This window comes from Oncorhynchus clarkii, chromosome 3 (assembly GCF_045791955.1).
Source record: "Oncorhynchus clarkii lewisi isolate Uvic-CL-2024 chromosome 3, UVic_Ocla_1.0, whole genome shotgun sequence".
Lineage (NCBI taxonomy): Eukaryota > Metazoa > Chordata > Actinopteri > Salmoniformes > Salmonidae > Oncorhynchus > Oncorhynchus clarkii.
In genome coordinates, this window is record NC_092149.1 from 26,391,011 (window position 1) to 26,415,893 (window position 24,883).

General features: G+C 41.0%; 1 pseudogene; it reads right to left on the reverse strand.

Annotated features, from left to right (window-relative positions):
• Positions 1–2,682: 2,682 nt before the first annotated feature.
• LOC139385299 (purine nucleoside phosphorylase-like) overlaps positions 2,683–24,883 on the reverse strand; it is a 28,786-nt pseudogene continuing 6,585 nt past the window's right edge.

Consider the following 24,883-nt stretch of genomic DNA (forward strand, 5'->3'; position numbering starts at 1 on the left):
GCAAAACATTTAGTCTTTCAATCACCCACGTGGGTATAACCAATGAGGAGATGGCACGTGGGTACCTGTTTCTATAAACCAATGAGGAGATGGGAGAGGCAGAACTTTCAGCGTGATCTGCGCCAGAAATAGAAAGGAGTTCTATTTTAGCCCTTAGCATGTTAGCGCACGCGAGCAGTGTGGGTGCAATAATTGAATAACATGGATTTCTACATTTATTTTGCGACGCTCGCACGACGCTCGTCCGGTCTGGTCAGCATGTTAGGACATGTCCCATTCTACATACTGATATTACCAGGTTTTCACCACTAGATAGTACTGTTCCTGCTGTTAGGAACAGCACCATCCTACTCTTCGGAAGTGCACCCCCCTAAACAACAAAATACCCTGTAAGGGGTTTATGGACAAGGAATGATTGCCACATTAGCCTGTTAATAAATTCACTTTCCCTTTGGATTTTAAGGTAATAGTTCTGGTGTAATTACAATAATTTGCTAATTATTCATGTTGCCGATTTTAATGGGGTCTTTTGTAATACTGGAGAACATTTGTATTCCTTGGTAATGACTGGAAGGCAAGGAGGAACCTGGCACTATTCATTCTCATGAGAGGATGACAATCGAAAGGGAAGATTTAGATTGAAAGCCTTGTCCTCCCGGCCTTGTTTTGGCCTTATAACAGAGTTTCTAAATGAACAGGGTGTGAAAAGCCACTGATGTATCTTAATGATGTCTTAAGGATGACAGGAGATTCATATTATGATTAGTTTACTAATAGTGTATTAGCTACTTCATAGTACACTCAGCTAAGCAGGTCCCAGGACTAAATAGTCAACCATACTGCTCCAATATTGTACACTATTGCTCTGCATACACATTTCAATACTCAGAAATGAGGTGGAGATGTGTATTTTAGTTTCCTCTCACAACAATGATTAGATCAATCAGATGTGTTAGTTCAGCCGTATACACAAAGCCACCTGGCCATATAATCTTGTTATTTGTGATCAAAAAGGTCTAAACTGATCCTAGATCACAATCCTACACTTTGTGGATATGGGCCCTGGACTGACTGTAACAACAGAGGCCCTGCATGACCAGAATCAGCCACCCTGGTCTTGTCTATTGTACACAATGAGCGATGATTGTCTCTTCAAGCTTAGCACTGTCTCAGGGGAGGGCTACGTTTCTTCTACTGTCTCCTCTATTACTAGCCAATGTACAAGGTCAGAACTCCTTGAATATCCAATGTGATTATATCCACGTTTACTTTGAGCCTGACCCTGAGTAGGTTTAACCTTGGTTTACCCCATTTTTACACACACAAGTGCACTACATTTGAGTTATTTAGCAGACACTCTTATTCAGAACAATTTACAGGAGCAATTAGGATTAATTGCCTTGCTCAAGGGCACATCAGCAGATTTTTCACCTTGTCGGCTCGGGAACACGAACCAGCTGCCTTTCAGTTACTGGCCCAACGCTCTTATCCCCTAGTCTACGTGCCGCCCTACTAGTCACACGCATGCACTGACGAACACACACAGACACAAATAAACACACTAAAAGTCTGTCTATGATCTACATCTACTGTATGTTTATTTATATATGTATCTATATATTTACAATGGGAAAACAGGGAAAACCTTGTAATGAACAGGGTTCTCTGAACTTATCGCTACGGTGCAGAAGGTACCACTGCACCATATTGGCAGAGGAGTGAAAGATGGCAGTGTTTTCTTATAGATGAATGCACTTCAATTTACTGTAAGGCAAGGCAAGGCAGTGAACAGAGCGTTTGCTTTGGCAAGATACCAAGTTTTCCTGTACATTTTTTCTGTTGCTGTGTAAATTCTTACAACAAACATATTATTTCTACATGAGCTCTCACTGTTTTTGCAGTCATACTAACTCGCAACACAGTAGTCGTTAAGCATGAAAAGTCATTTTTCATCAACTCTATGAAACAGACTCGTGTTATGTGGTAAACACAATGAAGCACAGAAATAATAGTTTGATTCTCGTTCTAAACAGTGAGGGGATAACAAAGAAGAAAGCACTGTATAATCATATTAATCTAGGACGTGTTTTTTCTGTCACTAGCTCTGAATAGCAGGAGGAATTTGAAGAGAAAATAACCACCACCTGTATATTTGTTCAGTTGCATGTCTTTTTGCCCAGTATTTGTCAGGAAATGATCTTTTCTGATTGGAGGCTTTTCACACTTATTTTCGGGAGAAAAACATTTTGTGGAATTAATGTATAATCTCTCTCTCTCTCTCTCTGAATATCCTTAGGTAAGGAAAGGGAAAGGGGGATACCTAGGTTGGGTTAAATGTGGAAGATATTCATGTGTTCAGTTGTACAACTGGTAGTGGCCCCTCTTCAGCTGATGTTAAATAGGATCATTACATATTCTCATGTCAGTGCCCTATCATCAAATAAGCATTTACATTTAACAGACTGGTTCTTGTGTAAAAAACAACAACTTTAGGACATTTTATTAAGCTATTGACTAAACACTTTCATCATGGGTGGTTGATTTTTGTTAAGATTCACAGTGAATGATATGTACGTGTGTATGTGTGCACATGTCAGTGTACATTTCTGTGTGTGTCTGTGTGTGAGAGAGAGTGTGCTTCAACATTAGAGTATGTCTCTCTATCTCCATCCCACTCCCCCTTCAGTTGACGTTGATGCCCTCGTCCAGCTGGTGGGAGCGGGCGATAAGTGTGTTAAGCATCATCTGCAGATGTTCCGCCCTCATCTTGCTGATCTCCAGGACCTCCTAATGGGTCACCTTCTCCTCACGGCTGTAGTCCAGGGAGACCTTCACAATGATAATAAGAATACACTAAGATGCTCCTGTAGCATACTTAATAACTAGTCAACAGATGACAGAATAGATACGCTGAGCTGTTCACAGTGTGTGCAGATAAGGTACATAAAACGATATACAGCAATAAGATGAGTGAGAGACCAAAGACCCTCAGACCACTGAGGCCACTGCTACCTCTAGGATCGTACTCATGCCTAAGGGGGTAGAGGAAAGGGGATGGGGAGAGCAGCCAGGGACACGAGGGTGACGGTGAGGGGCAGAGAGAAAAAAAAAGGCAAAATATCCAACAGGGTTGTGGGTGGCACTGGGTCATGGTTGTGTGTATGTGGATTATACTATTCTGCATCATTAATAACCCCCTCTGTGTACTGTCCCCTGAGCTTTGGTCCCATTCCCTGAGCTTTGGTCCCATTCCCTGAGCTTTGGTCCCATTCCCTGAGCTTTGGTCCCATTCCCAGTATTTAATGGGAACACGGGCCAGATCTTACACATCATTAAAACAATGATAAAAACATGGATACAATTTACACAAGTACATACCGTATGAATACAACGACAAAACATGTTTTACAGGCATAACCAGAAAGCATATGAATTCAAAATTCTTATTAAACCAACATATTAAATAACTCAAACAGAGCCTCCACTAAGCTGAAACTCAAGCAAGGTAAAGAAAAAACACCATATAGAAAATTATGGATTGGCAGAGCTGAACTGGAATAAGAACACACTCACAGGAGTAATAACTCAATAGGTCACCAAAACAAGGAACCAAAATCACTTTTCTTTGTCATCGCTTGGCTACAACAACAACAACAAGCTCTTAAGGTAACAAGTCGTCAAAATCCATGTTCTTACAGGGAGTGGATAATGAAAGAGGTCATGCCTTAGTTCTGCCCACTGTCCATTGTTATGGATATTTGTTTGTGTTGTATTTTGATCTGGGATCAAATCATCAGACCAATTAGCGTCACAGCATGTAGCAGCCTGTTGGTCTATCTGTTGACCTAATCGCTAAGTTAATTAGCATGCGGCGGCTCTGTTAGCAGAGCTAGCGCCATCATTTATTAACGAGCTCAGCAGGGTTTTTTTTACGAGGGAGGTCCAATTAGAGCAGTGTTAATGAACTAGAAAGGGGAAAAGGAGAGTGAGCAAGCCTCGTCTGTGTTTATATCGTTGTTAAACCATGTTGTGGGCTGGTGGTCACTTGGCTCTGATAAAATATCCCCTTCCTGAGAAGATGCTTGATCTTGATCCAGCATTTTGAACCACAAGTTATATTAAATATCTAGCTATTGTCCCTTTAAACTTTAATTGAACATTTCCTAACATTATTTGTAATTTTTCGCTCAAGTCATAACCAGTTCTGGTAATGAAAATCTGTTTGTGGTTGTACCTCGTAGGCCTGTGTTGTCTCCACTCACCCACAGAGTCGCACCCCAAAACCTGCAACATGCGTGTCTCAGCGATGGTCTCGAAGTTGGGCCCGCTCACCATGCAGTACACCCCTTCCCGCACAAAGTTAGTTTAGTCCAGCTCATGACTGATATCCAGAGCTAGCTTCCTCAGGTCGTTACTGTAGGCATCTGACATGCAGGGGAACCGGATCCCAAACCTGGAGCAGAGCACAGCCCAAACAATACTGGCTTATCGATGGGACAAATGGAGGGAATACTATTGCAATGCATCTCTCCTAATCTACCAATAATCTGCTACTATTAATAATATGAATAATACTGTAATATAATACAGTAATATGATAATATACAGAGAATACAGGCAACTGCCAACATAAAGGCAACATAAAGTGTCTTAATAGGGTTTTGGGCCACCACGAGCAGGAACAGCTTCAATGCACTTTGGCATAGATTCTAGAAGTGTCTGAAACTTTATTGGAGGAATGCAACACCATTCTTCCACGAGAAATTCCATCATTTGGTGTTTTGTTGATGGTGGTGGAAAACGCTGTCCCAGGCAATGCTACAGAATTCCCCTTAAGTGTTTTATTGGGTTGAGATCTGGTGACTGAGAACGCCATGACACGCGGTTTACATCGTTTTCATGCTAATCAAACTATCCAGTGACCGACCACTCGTGTCCTGTGGGTGGGGGCCATGTCATCCTATTGGGACAGAGCCACGGTATCCAAAATAATAGTCTGAAAGCATTTTTCTACATGACCCTAAGCATGATTGGATGTTAATTGCTTAATGAACTCAGAAACCACACCTATGTGGAAGCACTTCCTTTCAATATACTTTGTATTCCTGATTTACTCAAGAGTTTCCATTATTTTGGCAGTTACCTGTAGCTCTCTGAGCACAATGCTTGGAAATCACTTTACTAGTCAACATACAGTGTATTTGTCATGAATCTACAACCTCCGAGCTGTAAAGGAAAAATAAGTATTAAAGGTTCCGTGTAATACATGCGGGCAGCAGGTAGCCTAGTGGTTGCAGCGCTGGGCCAGTAACTGAAAGGTTGCTAGATTGAATCTCAGAGTTGACAAGGTAAAAATCTGTTGCTCTGTCCATGAACAAGGCAGTTAACCCACTGTTCCTTGGCAGTCATTGTAAATAAGAATTTGTTCTTAACTGACTTGCCTAGTTAAAATAAATGTGAGCAAGTAGATTACTTGAAGGCTATGTATTGCTTCCTCTTCCTGGGATTATTTCAGTTCTCTCACTGACTGCAACCCTCTCTCTTTCCATCTCTCCTCCCACCTTTGTGCTTCAGACTGTACTACATTTTTCACTCTCCCCCGCCCATTCCACCCACCCCTCTCCCTGTCCCTCTTCCTTGCCTCTCTCCATCTCTCTGCCTGTATCGTTCATCATTGTAGCAGCACAGTGGGTTCTGTGCCCTCCCACAACCCTCTCCCTCTCTCCTTACCTCCCCTCTCTACCCCTATCTTTCTGTCTCGCTGTCTGTGGTTGTACCGTTCATCATTGGGGCCGCACAGAGGGTGCTGGCCGGCGAAGCCTGGCACATTAATGTGGTCCTTAATGAGCATGATGTCGCCCACTTTGAAGTCCGGACACAGGCCTCCTGAGGCGTTAGTCACAATGAGCGTCTCCACGCCCAACAGCTTGAAGATCCCCACTGGGAATGTGACCCGGTGAAGAAGAGTGGGGGATGGAGAATGAGAGGAGAGAAATATAGGTGGGGAGAGAGTCAGAGAGAGAACTCAAGAGAAAGATATGAGTATACAGGAGGGGAGGAGAAAGGAATGGACAAGTCAACAGGAAGGGAGTTAGAGAGAAAGGGAGGGAGAGAAATAGAGAAGAGGGGAAATGACGTGAGAGGTGAAGAGAATGCTACCAACACTTTATTGTACCATTAAGGGGAAGAGGAGAAATGAGACATAAAACGTTTGTATTATTCTCGGACAACTCTTGGACCATTCTTGGTCATCTCCAGCACCAGTAATACACAAGATGTGCATACAATCTGCCACAAGCATGCAGCCACGACTTGTAACTCTGTCTCACACACACTTCTCTTTGGGGGGTCTATGAATTCAGGATCTTGATATAGAAATGCCCAATAAGGTACAGATTTGGATCTTCATTTGATCACTCTGTTGCAGGAGAACTTTCCTGAAATGCAGGAAATTTAAAACTTGTAGTGTATTTCAGTGCAGCAATAAACACATGTTCATTTAAGTTTATTCACCAGAGTGCTGTCCTATTTTTGCTCTTTGCATTCATTATAATCCACATAAGAATTCACATTTCCTGTTGCTGCAGATCCAACATCTGTAAGTCAGACCATTGACAGACACACACGGCACCACTAGTGCAACATCCATGAACAGGGTTTGCGTGTGTGTGAGTGTACAGTGACTCATGAAAATGCACATTTTTGTCAGTTTGCAAGCTAGGAGTGTATACATGTTTACCTGAATTAAACATGCATCCCAATAACACTCAGTATGCTCCAATAACAACCACTATACAATACAGAACTAGCGCCAAGGCTAACTCCAGCTGCATGCTAGCAGTTTGTATGAAAGGCACCACTCACAGAGGGAGAGGAGGTCAGGGAGGGCTAACAAAGCAAGCCAGCTAATTAACCTTGCCATGCATCTCCTACGGACACACTGAGATGAGAGAGATAACAGCTCACACCCTGATTGCAAATCAGGGGGAGGGAGGGAGGGAGAGAGCGCTTGTGTGAGTGTGAGTGCGATTCAACAAAACAAAACCATGTTGCTTTTCTGCTATGTACCAGGCACTTGATGTCAAAACCCACGGATAAAAGTGTATCATAAAAGAAAGTGTATGAAAAGGGAGATATAAAATTGGTAGAAAACGAGTAGCATCACCAGCCTTGATATTGACTGAGTTCTCGCTGCAACATGTCTGCATTTGTTTTGTCTTTACGTAAAGTCTTGTGAGAGTGGTGCGATGTTGGTGTCGGAGGTGTCAGATACAATGACTCATGGATGTGTCCCTGGGCTGATGGAGTGTATGGACACCCTGGTGTCCCTGTCACACATGCTGGACTGCTGTCCGGTAATGTTGGGAAAGAAATGGAGCAGAACAGGGAAGACATGGAGAGGTGTGTGGAGATGAGAGTAGAGAGTGTGAGATTGTGTGGTTGTGGTGGGGGGGAAGAGAAATTAAGAGAGAGAGAGAAAAAAAGGGAGAGAATGAGGGGGCAGATGGCAGGCTGAAACCACAGCTGTATCGGTTGCATGTGCCCGGGTAAATTTAGTAGAAATCAATTTGTCGCCTTGTCTGGTGTACTGAGCCATAGGAAAGCGGGCCAACATCCACTTTAATCACACCTGTTCTTCTCTAACACCTTACACGTTTTGCTGCATGCTCAGTCAGCCCTAGGAAACCTATCTACCATGAGTAGGGTTGCAAAGCTACCGAAATGTTCTGTCATTTTGTTAATAATTAACAGCAAATCTATAGCAATCTATTGTTAACTTTGGTAATTTATACATGAATAACAAAAAAAATGTATTCATATAAACGATTCATTTATTATATCTGTGCTGATATTGTTCATGAGTGTCTAGTAGATAGACCATATGGTTCAAGAGAAAATATCTGAATGAAAAAAGCATCTAATCAACAATGGCATTATTTTCAATTAACTCTGCAACTCTTCCAACTATTGACTTTTTTCACAACTGCAGCCAGCTTGATGGCAAAACATTGACAAGTCTTATAGCAACTTACAGTAGTGAGTGGATCAATTTGAATACTTTTTCGTACTGGTCCCCCATGGGAATCGAATCCACAACCCATGCTCTACCAAATGAGCCACACGGGACACTAAATTCATGGTTTATAGGATAGTGTTTTACAGATTTGTCATTCCATTTTTTTTACAATTGTAAAATTATACGTGATAAGGCCGAACAGGGGCCAGATATTGTTACAGACACCTGTGATAATCTTAAGTACCCAAAAGTGCCACTAGATTTCTTGTGACAGATTACATAAAATCATTAAAAGATACCAAAATTCTGGTAGTTTAATGGTAAACTTCTAAAGTTTCCAATAATATCCCGTCCCTTTGCAACCCTAACTGTGACAGTGCTCACCTATGGGCTGCATCTCAAGAGTGTAAAGTTATTTCCTCTCCTTTGGGTCCTCACCTACATCTACTCTGATCTGAACAGAATTGACAGGTGAAAACAATATTGTGGATGTCAGAATAGAGAAACAGCCCATAGGTGATAAGACATTGATCTAGAGGGCATCATTTGGTCTGTTGTTCTTTCTGTCTCCCTATAAACTGTCACCAAAGCCTCTTGTGGTGTAAGATACTTCTGTATGTCCAATGGTGAGGCTGTAACCTTGCGGTGTGAGATACTTCTGTATGTCCAATGGTGAGGCTGTAACCTTGCGGTGTAAGATACTTCTGTATGTCCAATGGTGAGGCTGTAACCTTGCGGTGTAAGATACTTCTGTATGTCCAATGGTGAGGCTGTAACCTAAGCCCTCCTCTGTGGTCACAGTCAATTGCATTTATGTTCTCTTAACCAAAACAGTGGAAGGAAAGGACTCATGTAACTCTGGAGTGACATAAATACGCAGTGTTACAACTGATTCACTGGTTGATTGGGGCTGTAAGTCGTGACCAAGCAAAAACCTACATATAGGAAGTTGCTACATTGAAATACTTGTATATACAGTGCCTTGCGAAAGTATTCGGCCCCCTTGAACTTTGCGACCTTTTGCCACATTTCAGGCTTCAAACATAAAGATATAAAACTGTATTTTTTTGTGAAGAATCAACAACAAGTGGGAGACAATCATGAAGTGGAACGACATTTATTGGATATTTCAAACTTCTTTAACAAATCAAAAACTGAAAAATTGGGCGTGCAAAATTATTCAGCCCCTTTACTTTCAGTGCAGCAAACTCTCTCCAGAAGTTCAGTGAGGATCTCTGAATGATCCAATGTTGAACTAAATGACTAATGATGATAAATACAATCCACCTGTGTGTAATCATGTCTCCGTATAAATGCACCTGCACTGTGATAGTCTCAGAGGTCTGTTAAAAGCACAGAGAGCATTATGAAGAACAAGGAACACACCAGGCAGGTCCGAGATACTGTTGTGAAGAAGTTTAAAGCCGGATTTGGATACAAAAATATTTCCCAAGCTTTAAACATCCCAAGGAGCACTGTGCATGCGATAATATTGAAATGGAAGGAGTATCAGACCACTGCAAATCTACCAAGACCTGGCCGTCCCTCTAAACTTTCAGCTCATACAAGGAGAAGACTGATCAGAGATGCAGCCAAGAGGCCCATGATCACTCTGGATGAACTGCAGAGATCTACAGCTGAGGTGGGAGACTCTGTCCATAGGACAACAATCAGTCGTATATTGCACAAATCTGGCCTTTATGGAAGAGTGGCAAGAAGAAAGCCATTTCTTAAAGATAACCATAAAAAAGTGTTGTTTAAAGTTTGCCACAAGCCACCTGGGAGACACACCAAACATGTGGAAGAAGGTGCTCTGGTCAGATGAAACCAAAATTGAACTTTTTGGCAACAATGCAAAACGTTATGTTTGGCGTAAAAGCAACACAGCTCATCACACTGAACACACCATCCCTACTGTCAAACATGGTGGTGGCAGCATCATGGTTTGGGCCTGCTTTTCTTCAGCAGGGACAGGGAAGATGGTTAAAATTGATGGTAAGATGGATGGAGCCAAATACAGGACCATTCTGGAAGAAAACCTATTGGAGTCTGCAAAAGACCTGAGACTGGGATGGAGATTATTCTTCCAACAAGACAATGATCCAAAACATAAAGCAAAATCTACAATGGAATGGTTCAAAAATAAACATATCCAGGTGTTAGAATGGCCAAGTCAAAGTCCAGACCTGAATCCAATCAAGAATCTGTGGAAAGAACTGAAAACTGCTGTTCACAAATGCTCTCCATCCAACCTCACTGAGCTCGAGCTGTTTTGCAAGGAGGAATGGGAAAAAATGTCAGTCTTTCGATGTGCAAAACTGATAGAGACATACCCCAAGCGACTTACAGCTGTAATCGCAGCAAAAGGTGGCGCTACAAAGTATTAACTTAAGGGGGCTGAATAATTTTGCACGCCCAATTTCAGTTTTTGATTTGTTAAAAAAGTTTGAAATATCCAATAAATGTCGTTCCACTTCATGATTGTGTCCCACTTGTTGTTGATTCTTCACAAAAAAATACAGTTTTATATCTTTATGTTTGAAGCCTGAAATGTGGCAAAAGGTCACAAAGTTCAAGGGGGCCGAATACTTCCGCAAGGCACTGTACAAATAAGACAAGCGTCACAACACAGGTGAACGGCTGTTGGTACATACCTCTCATCCACTCAACATTTGGTCCAACATCCTTACAAGCTGTTTGAGAAAATTGCTTCATTCTTAAATTACATTACAGTTTCTGAAAAATAGTACATTCCATTGACATTTTGTTCAATTCACACCGAATGACCCAACAATGACCTCATTGCTGCCAGGGATATTTTTAAGAAACAAGGCCCAGATCAATGGCGACCCTGTCCTAAACTTTGTTAAAATATACAGCGTTCTGCAGAGTCAGCAGTTCCCAGGCTGGTTTCAGTTATCGTCTTCCTGCCTACCACTTTCCTGATTGTGACAGAAAGTTAATGGGCCAAGGCCGGCGATGCCAGCCACTCTCTGTTATACAAATAGGAGGAGTGCTCCTTCAGTTAACATGACCTTGTTGAGCCACAATGGAGAGTTTTTAGCATAGCACTCCAAAAGAAAGGACCCATTTCGTTTCACTCTTTTCCTTCTTTATGATGGCTAATATAAGCAAAGCGCACACACTGGTGATGAATATTTCAAAACATCCGGTGTCACCGTAGTGGAAATGTGTAAGGGTTATAGATGAGCAAGGACTGGGTTGAATCCATGGAGGCTATGGATATTGATGGTTAAAATAATCTGATGTTTCCCTGATCTCAAAGGAAAGGGTAGAGCAGCAAGGTAAAAGAGTAGAAAGACTAGTAGTGTATAGCAAATGTCTTAATGTTGGATGTTTAAAATGTAGCTTATATAAACTAATATAGATAACAAATGGGGCCTTTCGTAGCTCAGTTTGTAGGTCAGTTGGTAGAGCGTGCATCTTGTAATATCAGGGTAGTGGGTTTGATTCCTGGGACCACCCATATACGTAAAATGTATGCCTGCATGACTGCAAGTCACTTTGAATAAAAATAATCTGCTAAATGGCATAGATTACCTGTTCATTGGTCAGATACTCTACTTGGACTTACCTTACAGAGTGAATAGCCCTCGTAGAGATGGAATCTTCCTTGCATGAAGATGCAGGACTTGCCTTTTAGAATACCAGACACCCCTCATGACCCAGGACTGCGAAAGACACAGAACACAAGTATATTCTGTCACGGGAGGTTAGTGATACAGCATGTCTCATGTAGGGTTAGAAAATACAAACTGTGAATTCATGTTTTATTGATGTTTAATTTCACAGAAGATGTCCGATTTGTGTTGTTCATACTCCACGCATGAGAGAGTCCTATAGAAGTCAAATACTACTGCTGTATTGAAATATACTCTGCATGGACCACTGTTGTAATGATCGGGCAGTGAGTTGGAAGCAGGGGAAACATTTTAATAAAACAACATAACCAAGAATATGCCACTAACATAAGACAGTACGCCGATACACAAGAACAATACCAACCGGTGAGAGAAAATGGGAGAGTGACATATAAAGGGGAGGAGATGATGAATGTAATGGAGTCCAGGTGTGAATCATAATGATTCACAGGTGTGTGTAATGATGAGTGTCAGGTGTGCTTAATGATGAATCCTGGGACCGGTGGTAAGTATTCTGGCGACGTCGTACAGGAGCAGGAGCAGACGTGACAACTGTGTACTTACATACAATGGGACCTTTCCTCTATATGCTGTAGTAGATATTCAAAATGCATGGGTTATGGAATATGAATAAGATAAGTATGTTTGCATTTGAAAATAAATAATAGAACAGATCCCAAAGCCTATATTTTATCAATAAGGCCAGAGGAAGTGTGCTATATGACCAATATACCACGGCTAAGGGCTGTTCTAAAGCACGACACAATGTGGCGTGCCTGGAAACAGCCATTTGCCATGGTGTATTGGCCATAACCCACCAATCCCTGAGGTGCCTTATTGCTATTATAAACTGGTTACCAATGTAATTAGAACAGTACAAACAAATGTTTTTGCCATACCAGTGTGTGGTTTGAGCTCTGAATGTTGATTGGCTGATAGCCATGGTATATCAGACTGTATCCCTCGGGGATGACAAAACATTTACTTTTACTGCTCTAATTACGTTGGTAACCAGTTTATAATAGCAATAAGGCACCATGGGGGTTTGTGGTATATGGCCAATATATCACAGCTAAGGGCTGTGTCCATTTACTCTGCAATGCGTTGTGCCTAGGAACAGTCCTTAGCCGTGGTATATTGGCCATATACCATACCCCCTCGTGCCTTATTGCTTAAAAATACCACGGCTTTCAGCCAATCAGCATTCATGGCTTGAACCACTCGGTTTATAATCTCCCATAGATCACACATAGGCTATATAAAGTCATTCGGGAAAGTATTCAGACCCCTTGACCTTTTCCACACTTTGTTACATTACAGCCTTATTCTAAAATGTATTAAATTGTTCCCCCCCCCCCTCATTAATCAACACACAATACCCCATAATAACAAATCCAAAACATGTTTTGAAATTTTTGCAAATTCATTACAAATAAAAAAATGTAAATATCACATTTACGTCAGTAGTCAGACCCTTCACTCAGTACTTTGTTGAAGCACCTTTGGTAGCGATTACAGCCTCAAGTCTTCTTGGGTATGACGCTACAAGCTTGGTACACCTATATTTGGGGAGTTTCTCCCATTTATCTCTGCAGATCCTGTCAAGCTCTGTCAGGTTGGATGGGGAGTGTCGCTGCACAGCTATTTTCAGATCTCTCCAGAGATGTTCTATCGGGTTCAAGTCCGGGTTCTGGCTGGGCCACACAAGGACATTCAGAGACTTGTCCTGAAGCCACTCCTGCGTTGTCTTGGATGTGTGCTTAGAATCGTTGTCTTGTTGGAAGGTGAAGTTTTACCCCAGTCTGAGGTCCTGAGTGCTCTTGAACAGGTTTTCATCAAGGATCTCACTGTACTTTGCGCCGTTCATCTTTACCTCAATCCTGGCTAGTCACCCAGTCCCTGCCGCTGAAAAACATCCCTGCAGCATGATGCTGCCACCACTGTGCTTCACCGTAGGGATGGTGTCAGGTTTCATCCAGACGTGACGCTTGGCATTCAGGACAAAATATTAAAACTTGGTTTCATCAGACCAGAGAGTTCTTTAGGTGCCTCTTTAGGGGCCTCTTGGTAACTCCAAGCGGGCTGTCATGTGCCTTTTAGTGAGGAGTGGCTTCCGTCTGGCCGCTCTACCATAAAGGCCTGATTGGTGGAGTGCTGCAGAGATGGTTGTCCTTCTGGAAGGTTCTCCCATCTCCACATAGGAACTCTGGAACTCTGTCAGAGTGACCATTGGGTTCTTGGTCACCTCCCTGACCAAGGCCCTTCTCCCCCAATTTCTCAGTTTGGCCAGGTGGCCAGCTCTAGGAAGAGTCTTGATGGAGGCCACTGTGTTCTTGGGGGATCTTCAATGCTGCAGACATTTTTTGGTACCGTTCCCCAGATAGCTTCAACCTCATGGCTTGGTTTTTGCTCTGACATGCACTGTCAACTGTGGGACCTTATATAGACCAGTGTGTGCCTTTACAAATCATGTCCAATCAATTGAATTTACCACAGATGGACTCCAATCAAGTTGTAGAAACATCTCAAGGATGATCAATGGAAACAGGATGCACCTGAGCTCAATTTCAAATCTCATAGCAATCAGTCTGAGTATTTCTGTAAATAAGGTATCTGTTTTTATTCTGAATAAATTAGCAAAAATGGCTAAAACCCGTTTTTGCTTTGTCATGATGGAGTATTGTGTATAGATTGATCAGGAAAACATTTAATTTACTCCATTTTAGAATAAGGCCTGAACGCAACAAAATGTGGATAAAGTCAAGGGTTCTGAATGCTACCCGAATGCACTGCAGTACTCAGTAGAGCATGCAGTGTAGGAACAGTATCTGTGCTATTGAAATAAAAGTGTAAGTCATCCGCTGACAAATGTCAACTGTCATTGTCTGTTTAGTACCCTTCTTTATAGTGGGAATGATGGCTGAGACTACAGCAGAGTTGTGCTCGGTGGTATGGAGATTATGTTAATTTGATCCTGAGTTAAATCAGGAGGCAATTTGTGGAAAAGTGCTGCGTAGTGAGATAGGACCTGAATAATTACAACATTGTTTAGAGAAGTGACTTTCTTCTCCTCCGTCAGAGGTTGACGGATGGCCGAGGGAAGTTTAGGTGGAGGATGGTGTCAGTTATTACTCTGTCCATTGAAGTTACTTCAGAATCCATTCCATTGCTGCATTAACTTGGTTATGTGAGCCTTTACTTGGAAGCTGCTATGTATTCTGTTGTGTGGATTTGATTACATCTGACCCTATGTTTTTACAGGTTATTGGATAGCCACATTTTCTTTGATTTGTTTGCTGATACAGGTTCACACAGCATAGCACCTGTTCACAGGCAAACACCAATATTTGTATTGTCTAAAATCACACTCATTTGGAATGTTTACAAATCATTTTGCTCTCCTTTTAATTTACCTAAAAACAAGAAGTCTAGTGCTGCACTGAACATTGATTAGTGTTTTCAATGGGCTTCTTCTCTCTGACAAGCTTAAATTAACCAGAAGACAATTGGAAAGACTGCAACACAAACCAAACCTGAAGTGAAGATAATAAAACAAATGTCAGCTCTGTCTAATGATGATTGTCAAATAATGTTATTTCTAGGCTTCCCATTTGTTTATTTATGATGCTATTGTTGTCCAAAACACAACAAAAACTTTTCTGCAAAGCCAAAGACCCACCTTCCTCTCATAATAATAGGAAAGTGAACATTTGAGTGCTTATGCAGACGTTTTATATTCACCTCCACATGATGAATGTTTAAATATGTCCATGAGATCCTAATAAGAATTCCATGTGGAAGATATTAGGGCCTATTTTTACTCCAGTTCTAATATTTTATTCATGGGGCGTAGTTATTCATTCTTGGTTCATATTCCCGATAGCTGGTTATGATTTGTTAAGCCAAGCAACATTTTGACAAACACACACAGAAATCCCAAATGCATTTCAGTAAGTAAATAATAAACTACTTAGCTGCAATGGTGTGTCAACGGAATCATTGAGGGAAAATGTAAATTCCTCTGCTGTGCAGGCATAATTAAGAGCACTACTCAGGTTCACCTGATGTTTGGGAGAATCAATGAACAAGCTAATTGGGGTGAAGTGATGTTTACAGAGAGGCGTTGCCTATTAAATTTGTCAAAGGGGGGGAGGGGAGGGGAGGGGAGGGGGGGGTATAGATTAACAGTTTATACCGAGCAAACAATTTCTGGACTGTTAGTATGTTTTGCCGGGACATTTTAAAAACAGTGGATTTAAACCAAATTAAGACATTAAGAACATTCACTGTTTGCTGAGTTTAGACTACATTATACTATCATTAGTCTCATATCAATATTATCATGACACATTATATGTTCGTGACAGTGATGTCCTCTCACCTGTGCTGACCGGGAAGTTGGGGATATCTGCGTAAGGGAAGATCTGTTTGTTGGTAACACCATCAGCGAGCAGGCCCAGGCCAAAGCTACACACCACTGCGATCTTAGGCCTGTGTCTCGTCCGGCTCAGAAGCCATTCTGTCATCTGATTGTGTCATCTGATTGTAGTCTTCAAAAGAGCAACAGCTAGGAGAGATGACACTCAGGTAATTATTTTTAAATAGACTGCCTGACTACACACCATGCAGAGCAGGTGGCCCACGGGCCAAAACAGGCCCGCAAATGTGTGTTTTTTGGGGGGATTGAACTTTTTCGTTAAAAAAAAGAGTGTAAAATCACCAGGAATTCAGCTAAATATGTGTTTAATTTAGGAAATCTGTTCCCAAGCGTTCCCACAAATAAAAAAAGAGATGTGATCGTGTCTCCATGCAATCAAGGCATGAAATGATTGTTATTTTCAAAGAAACATTTATTTTTGGGCTTAGTTGTGGTTCATTTGCAGTGTATAAATTATTATAATTATGTCCTGGCCCCCCAACCATCCACTCCGATAAAAATCGGAGCCACCCGGCTGAATCTGGTTGCCTACCCCTGATAGGCTATGTGCATTTTTTTGCCATATTGTCTAACACTTTCTATATCCTTTTCAGAACAAGTCCCTATGTGGTAGTGACAAGCAGTCAATTCTGAATTGGGCAATTAACTGAATTAGGGAATGGAGTTAGGTATTACTGAACTTTATAATTGGTTAGATACGAATAAAACACACTTGCAATAGACGAAGAAGATACTGAGTGTATCCTTCTAGGAACAATATTCTTTATCATCAAAAAGGATGCAAGGAAGACGAGAACATATGTACTTAGATCTTTGTTTACAGTGCCTTCAGAAAGTATTCACACCCCTTGACTTATTCCACATTTTGTTGTGTTACAGCCTAAATTCAAAATGGATTCAATAGATTTTTTTCTCACCCATCTGCACACAATACCCCATAATGACATAGTGAAAACACATATTAAGAAATGTTTGCACATTTATTGAAAATTACATACAGAAATATCTCATTTACATAAATATTCACACCCCTGAGTAAAATACTTTATAGAAGCACTGTTGGCAGCAATTACAGCTGTGAGTCTTGGATTGTGCAACAATTACTCATTATTCTTTTCAAAATTCAAATTGGTTGATGATCATTGCTAAACAACCATTTTCAGGTCTTGCCATAGATTTTCAAGAAGATTAAACTTAAAACTGTAACTCAGCCACTCAGGGACATTCACTGTCTTCTTGGTAAGCAGCTCCAGTGTAGATTTGACCTTGTGTTTTAGGTTATTGTCCCGGTGAAAGGTGAATTAATTTCCCAGTACCTGGTGGAAAGCAGACTGAACCAGGTTTCCCTCTAGAATTTTGTCAGTGCTTAGCTCCCATTCCATTTTTTATCAGGAAAACTCCCATCGTTAATGATTAAAAGCATACCCATAACATGATGCAGTCATCACTATGCTTGAAAATATGGAGAGTGGTACTCAGTAATGTGCTGTATTGGATTTGCCTCAAACATAACACTTTGTATTCAGGACAATAAGTGAATTGCTTTGCAATATTTTTTGCAGTATTTCTTTAGTGCCTTGTTGCAAACAGGATGCATGTTTTGGAATATTCTTATTATGTACAGCAGGGGTGTCAAAGTCAAATGGACGGAGGGCCAAATAAAAAAATCAGCTACAAGACGAGGGCCGGACTGTTCGAATGTTCATTGAAAAATTTTTAAATGACGCATATAGTCTAGTGAACCTAATTGAACCTACTGAAAACCTAACAAATATATTACAATATGATCAGATAAATAAAGCAATATTTTCTTATGGCTCTGTCAGTAATCTTTAATTTTCAACAGACACAAAAGACAAATTTCCTTTATATAAATATCCCCATAACGTGAACATTAAATGAAAGAAACCGGTATTCAAGGCACCATCAGTAGACTATATTTTCTATTTTAGCAAAAGTGGGCTAAATTTACTTCAAAGAAAAAACAATAATAGCAATTTTCTATCATCCACTCAACTGAAATATTTTTAAAATATAATTGGATTGAAATACAAAAAAATAAAGTGCAAAAATCTATTAATCAAAAACAACACTTTGTTTAAGGAGAAGTAACATGCAGTGAAAACAAATATTAAATTTTAACTTTTAAACTTGAACTGAGTAAAAACTCTAAATATGTGATTGCACAGTAATGTTCACTTGTTTGAGGTTGAGGGTGATACTTGGTGGTGTCCCATCTTTTCCACAAGTTCATCAATGTTCGGGGTAAGGCTCTGAGCTGAAGAAATCCTCAGAATTGAGTGGAGGTGTTCAGCAGTAAGTCGACTTCTGTGTGATGTTTTGTTCAGGTTCATCAAAGAAAACAGTTGTTCACACAGGTATGTGCTGCCAAACATAGACAACGTTTGAGCAGCCTGGATGCGCAGCTGGGGCATTGTGCCGGGGAGGAAACGGGCGAACTCCGCAGCACCCACTGCCGCATATTTTGCCCTCAGTGCATCATTGCATTGGAGGTCAATCAACTCCATTTGGAGGTTTGGTGGTGAGCTTTCCACGTCAACAGCAAATGGGTTACCGAGCAGTTCCAACCTGCTTTTTTGTGCTTCAAAGTCAGCAAATCGGCGTCGAAAGTCAGCGGCAAGCATACCTATTTTATCAGCCAACTGTGTGCTCGGGAACGCACTGGTAGAGAGCTTCTCTTTCATGGTCTGGCAGCTGGGAAAGTGGCTCAAATTTTCTTTCCGCATCTGCGTCTCCCACAGAGTCAGTTTGGTTTTAAATGCCTTCACTGTACTGTACATATCAGAGATGACACGATCCCGACCCTGCAGCTGCAAGTTTATTGCATTCAGATGACTCGTAATGTCACACAGAAAAGCCATTTCACACAGAAACATTTCGTCTCGGAGTTGTGTTGTGTCTTTCCCTTTGCTGTCCAAGAACAGACAAATCTCCTCACGAAGCTCGAAACATCTTTGAAGCACCTTTCCCTGGCTTAGCCATCGCACCTCTGTGTGATAAGGCAAATCACCATGCTCCGTTTCTAACTCCGTCAGAAATGCCTTGAACTGGCGGTGATTCAAACCTTTGGCTCTGATAAAGTTAACTGTGCGCGTGATGATGCTCATTACATGCTCCATTTTCAAGGCTTTACCGCACAACGCTTCCTGGTGTATGATACAATGATAAGCTGTCAGCTCACCTGTCGCGTTTTCCTCTTGCATCTTTTCCCGTATCTTCGCCACCAGTCCGCTCCTGTGTCCACACATCGCAGGTGCTCCGTCGGTTGTCAAACCCACGAGTTTTTCCCAAGGCAGCTCCATCTCATTTACACATCTTGACACCTCTTCATACAAATCATGCCCCGTAGTTGTGCCATGCATAGGACGTAAAGCCAAAAACTCCTCTGTCACGCTTAGGTTGGAGTCCACTCCGCGGATGAAAATTGACAACTGGGCAATGTCAGAAATGTCGGTGCTCTCATCCACAGCCAAGGAATATGCAATAAAATCTTTTCCCTTTTTCACAAGCTGCTCTTTTAGATTGATGGACAACTGGTCTACTCTCTCGGCAATGGTGTTTCTGCTCAGACTCACATTTAAAAAGAGTTGCCTTTTTTCTGGGCAAACTTCGTCACAAACTTTAATCATGCAGTTTTTGATGAAATCCCCCTCCGTAAATGGCCGGGCTGATTTAGCGATCTCTTCTGCCAAAATAAAACTGGCCTTGACAGCAGCCTGGCCTTGTGATTTGGCTTTTTTGAACAGAGCCTGTCGAGATTTGAGGCCTCGTTTTAATTCCTCTGCCTTTTGTAGCCTTTGTTCCATGTCCATATTCTTGTTTTTGTCCGCGTGTTTCGTTTCATAATGTCGTCTCAGATTATACTCTTTCAGTACCGCCACACTTTCTCCACACAGAAGACACACAGGTTTTCCAGCTACCTTCGTGAACATATACTCCGACTCCCACCTTGTTTGAAACCCCCGGTTCTCAGTATCCACCTTCCGTTTTGCCATTTTTGATGGGTATCTGAAAGTTAATTTTACTGTGATGCTGACGACTGCTGTGCCAATAAATATTGAAATGAAGCAGCCTACTGCTCGGTGCGTCACCTTTGCATTGTGGGAAATGTAGTATTGGTGCGTGTAAAAGATCTGCGGGCTGCCGGCTTGCTGCGGGCCGGTTCTAATAATAAATCAAGATCATCCCAGGGGCCGTAAAAAACCTTCTTGCGGGCCGGATGTGGCCCGCGGGCCTTGACTCTGACATATGTGATGTACAGGCTTCCTCATTTTCCCTCTGTCATTTAGGTTAGTGTTGTGGAGTAACTACAATGTTGTTGATCCATCCTCAGTTTTCTCCTATCACAGCTATTAAACGTTGGAATTGTTTTAAAGTCACCACTGGCCTCATGGGGAAATCCCTGAGCGGTTTCCTTCCTCTCCGGCAACTTAGGAAGTACGATTGTATCTTTGTAGTGACTGGGTGTATTGATACAGCATCCAAAGTGCCATTGTTTAAAGTGCCACTTTAAACAATGCTACTTAATATAATGTTTACATACCCTACATTATTTATCTCATATGTATACGTATATACTGTACTCTATATCATCTACTGCATCTTTATGTAATACATGTATCACTAGCCACTTTAAACTATGCCACTTTGTTTACATACTCATCTCATATGTATATACTGTACTCGATACCATCTACTGCATCTTGCCTATGCCGCTCTGTACCATCAGTCATTCATATATCTTTATGTACATATTCTTTATCCCTTTACACTTGTGTGTGTATAAGGTAGTAGTTTTGGAATTTTTAGCTAGATTACTCGTTGGTTATTACTGCATTGTCGGAACTAGAAGCACAAGCATTTCGCTACACTCGCATTTACATCTGCTAACCATGTGTATGTGACAAATAAAATTTGATTTGATTTGATAATAACTTCACCATGCTCAAAGGGATACTCAATGTCTGCTTTTTTTTTACCCATCTACCAATAGGTGACCTTCTTTGCGAGAAATCGGAAAATCTTCCTGGTCTTTGTGGTTGAATCTGTGTTTGAAATTCTTGATTGAGGGACCCTACAGATAATTGTATGTGTCGGGTACAGAGAGGAGGTAGTCATTGAAAAATCATATTAAACACTATTATTGCACACAGAGTGAGTCCATGCAACTTATTTGTGACTTGCTAAGCAAATGTTTACTCCTGAACATATTTAGGCTTGCCATAACATAGCGGTTGAATACTTATTGACTCAAGACATTTCAGCTTTTCATTTTTAATGGATTTGTAAAAATGTCTAAAAACACTATTCCACATTGAAATTTTGGGATATTGTTCAATACTCAATTGAATCAATTTAAAATTTCTGAAGGCACTGTATATCCAAAGTATATACATGTTTTATTGTGTAAGACAACTTGTAGGAAGTCTTGGTAAAGATTTTATAGTGTTAAAAAATATTATCTTTTGACATGGGACATAACATCTAAATAAGAGAAAGTACCTATTACATTTCACACAAACGTTATGAATGCTGAAGTTTATATCAAATTAGAAATTCAAATTCAACTTAGCCTCTTGTATTCACTGAGCGCACATCATGTGACCTGACTTGTAAGTTGTTCTGATATAGGCCCCCTCTGAATGTATGAACAAAACAGTGTATTTATTGAAAAGCAAGAATTAATACTATAATACCCTGCTAACCTGTAGTCTATGACTCCCTGTGCCTGTTTATTCCTCTCAGATTCACATAAAGCCTTTGTAACTGCTAGTTTGTTTGTTTGAAACAAACATGTTGAATGTATGTGTCACGACTTCCGCCGAAGTCCGTCCCTCTCCTTGTTCGGGCAGCGTTCGGCGGTCGACGTCACCGACCTTCTAGCCATCGCTGATCCATTTTTCATTTTCCATTGGTTTTGTCTTGTTTTCCCATCACACCTGGTTCCAATCCCATCAATTACATGTTGTGTATTTAACCCTCTGTTTCCCCTCATGTCCTTGTCGGTGATTGTTTGTTGTATGTTTGGTGCAAGTTATGTTCTGGTGTGCGACGGGTTTTGCACCCCCTTATTTTACTTTGTATATTTTGGTTTTCTGAGTTTTTGTATATTCATTAAACTGCTCCGTTTATACCAAGTTCACTCTCCTGCGCCTGACTTCCCTGCCACTAGCGCGCGCCCATCACAGTATGTAACAAATCCATTTTTGTTTCATCATTTATGGGAAACAAATCGAGATGTGTGTATTCACTGTCATCCCTGGATCAAAGTTGTGTTTATGCTAAACCAATCCATTTAACTGGAAATATTGTCTGATGTGTGAAATATGATGAAGAAAGTAACATTTACCATTTTGTACTTACTTTAGTATGTATGACCCATAAACAGGTATGGCAGGTGCAGTCTGGTGGGGAGTTTAGAGTTAATCAAAGCTGGCGACGATAGAGTTAAGAGATAGTGCCACTCAACCTAGTGTGTGGAAACTTTTCTTTGAGGTGGGAGATAGTGTGGGGTATATTCTTTGGGATTCCTGGAGAGAAAAAAACATGCCGAGTCACATGGAGATGTCTCCCACATCCTCGTGGGATGCAAAGGTCCGATGTGACAAGGATGCATGCAAATAATTACAGGGTTTCCTTTGAAGTCACGTTCATAGTGAAAGTCAATTTGTTTAAATCGGAAATTACCTTACTACAATATTCATTAACAAATATTAAGTATATATCTCTAACTTATTTGATATCAGTTTAAGCGATATCACTAATAGGTTGTTTATTACAGCATAGGATTATGAATTGTTATTTGTGAAATGGGGCAAAACCATATTAATTCAGGTGGCCAAAGGTGGGTTGGTGGGGCCTCTCTGGTTAAATGTCTAGTGTCCGTCACCATATGCCACTATCATCCTAGTCAGCTGTTGTCTGTGACCCTTGACCTTTCATTCTGCTAACACTTCCATGTCTTCAGACACATCCGGCTCCCATCCACACATAGCATGGACTTTTCAAGAGAGAGAGAGAGGTGTGCACATAGCACTCAAACATTTTTTGACTAGATAGTGTTGATGCCCTGAGTTCAAGGTAAAAACCAGTCAATGAGTAACATTAGCTTACGTAATGTTATTTGATGCACTTTTACATGAGGGATACTAAGGAAGTGTACAAATCTACAGCATTAAGGTACAGACACATTTTCAAAACGTTAAGATGTTTAATTATTGCGTAGAAAGGTATGGGTTCAGCAAAAACGTGTGTAAAGTATTTAGTAAATCATTAGTTATAAAGAATGCTAAACAGCTAGTGGCAGGAGTAGGTATTGTAGGGGATTTATATAGATCAGGACGTATCATCTAGAGACATTGAATTAGACAGTTTGCCTTGCTGGGATATGAAAGGAGTACACTGATATGGTTATTACTGTCATTAACATACCTTTAATTACTTCTCCCTGTAGGTTGAGGTCGACTTTAGTACTGTGCCAGATGTGGTCTATGGAGGGGAATACAGATAGCTGATTATCCTGATGAAAACCCAACAGATGCTGTGTGTGTGTGTGTATTTGTGTGTGTGTGTGCATGCCTTGTTGTGCGTTGTGTATGATTTTTGGATGAGCCGTGGGATAACCTAACTCTACTCTCAAGGACGATTGCGTTGTCACAATGTGTTCTCTACCCAGCTCACTCTAAGCTTCTCTCTAAGCTCTCTCAAATAGTTTCATCTTCATGGAATTTCATACTATGCTTTATTTGAATTAAAGATAGATGTGTAGAAATCTGACAATTATTTTTCTTCATCCCTAATCTCAAACGCAGAACAAAATCTTGTGTAATTGTGTCAGATGCCCTTTGATTGGTCTACATGGACAAGTTCTGGCCTAGTTTAGATCTTATCTGTCAGAAAGATATCAGTTTCTCTGTGGATGGTTTGTCCTCTGACAATTCAACTGTAAATTTCGGTGTTCCTCAAAGCTCCGTTTTAGGACCACTATTGTTTTCACTATATATTTTACCTCTTGGTGATGTCATTCGGAAACATAATGTTAACTTTCACTGCTATGCGGATGACACAGCTGTACATCTTGATGAAACATGGTGAAGCCCCAAAATTGCCCTCCTTGGAAGGCTGTTTCAGACATAAGGAAGTGGATGGCTGCGAAAGAGATGCTTGTTCTAGGTCCCAAAAAACAAAGATCTTCTGTTGAATCTGACAATTAATCTTGATGGTTGTACAGGCGTCTCAAATAAAACTGAAGGACCTCGGCGTTACTCTGGACCATGATCTCTCTTGACGAACATATCAAGACTGTTTCAAGGACAGCGTTTTTCCATCTAAGTAACATTGCAAAGATCAGAAGCTTTCTGTCCAAAAATGATGCAGAAAAATTAATCCATACTTTTGTCACTTCTAGGTTACACTACTGCAATGCTCTACTTTCCGGCTACCCGGATAAAGCACTAAATAAACTTCAGTTAGTGCTAAACACGGCTGATAGAATCTTGACAAGAACCAAAATATTTGATTATATTACCCCAGTGCTAGCACTCTCTACACTTCCTATTAAGGCAAGGGCTGATTTCAAGGTTTTACTGCTAACCTTCAAAGTATTACATGGGCTTGCTCCTACCCATCTTTCCGATTTGGCGTACCTACATGTACGCTGTGGTCACAAGACGCAGGCCTCCTTACTGTCTCTAGAATATCTAAACAAACAGCTGGAAGCAGGGCTTTCTCCTGTAGAGCTCCATT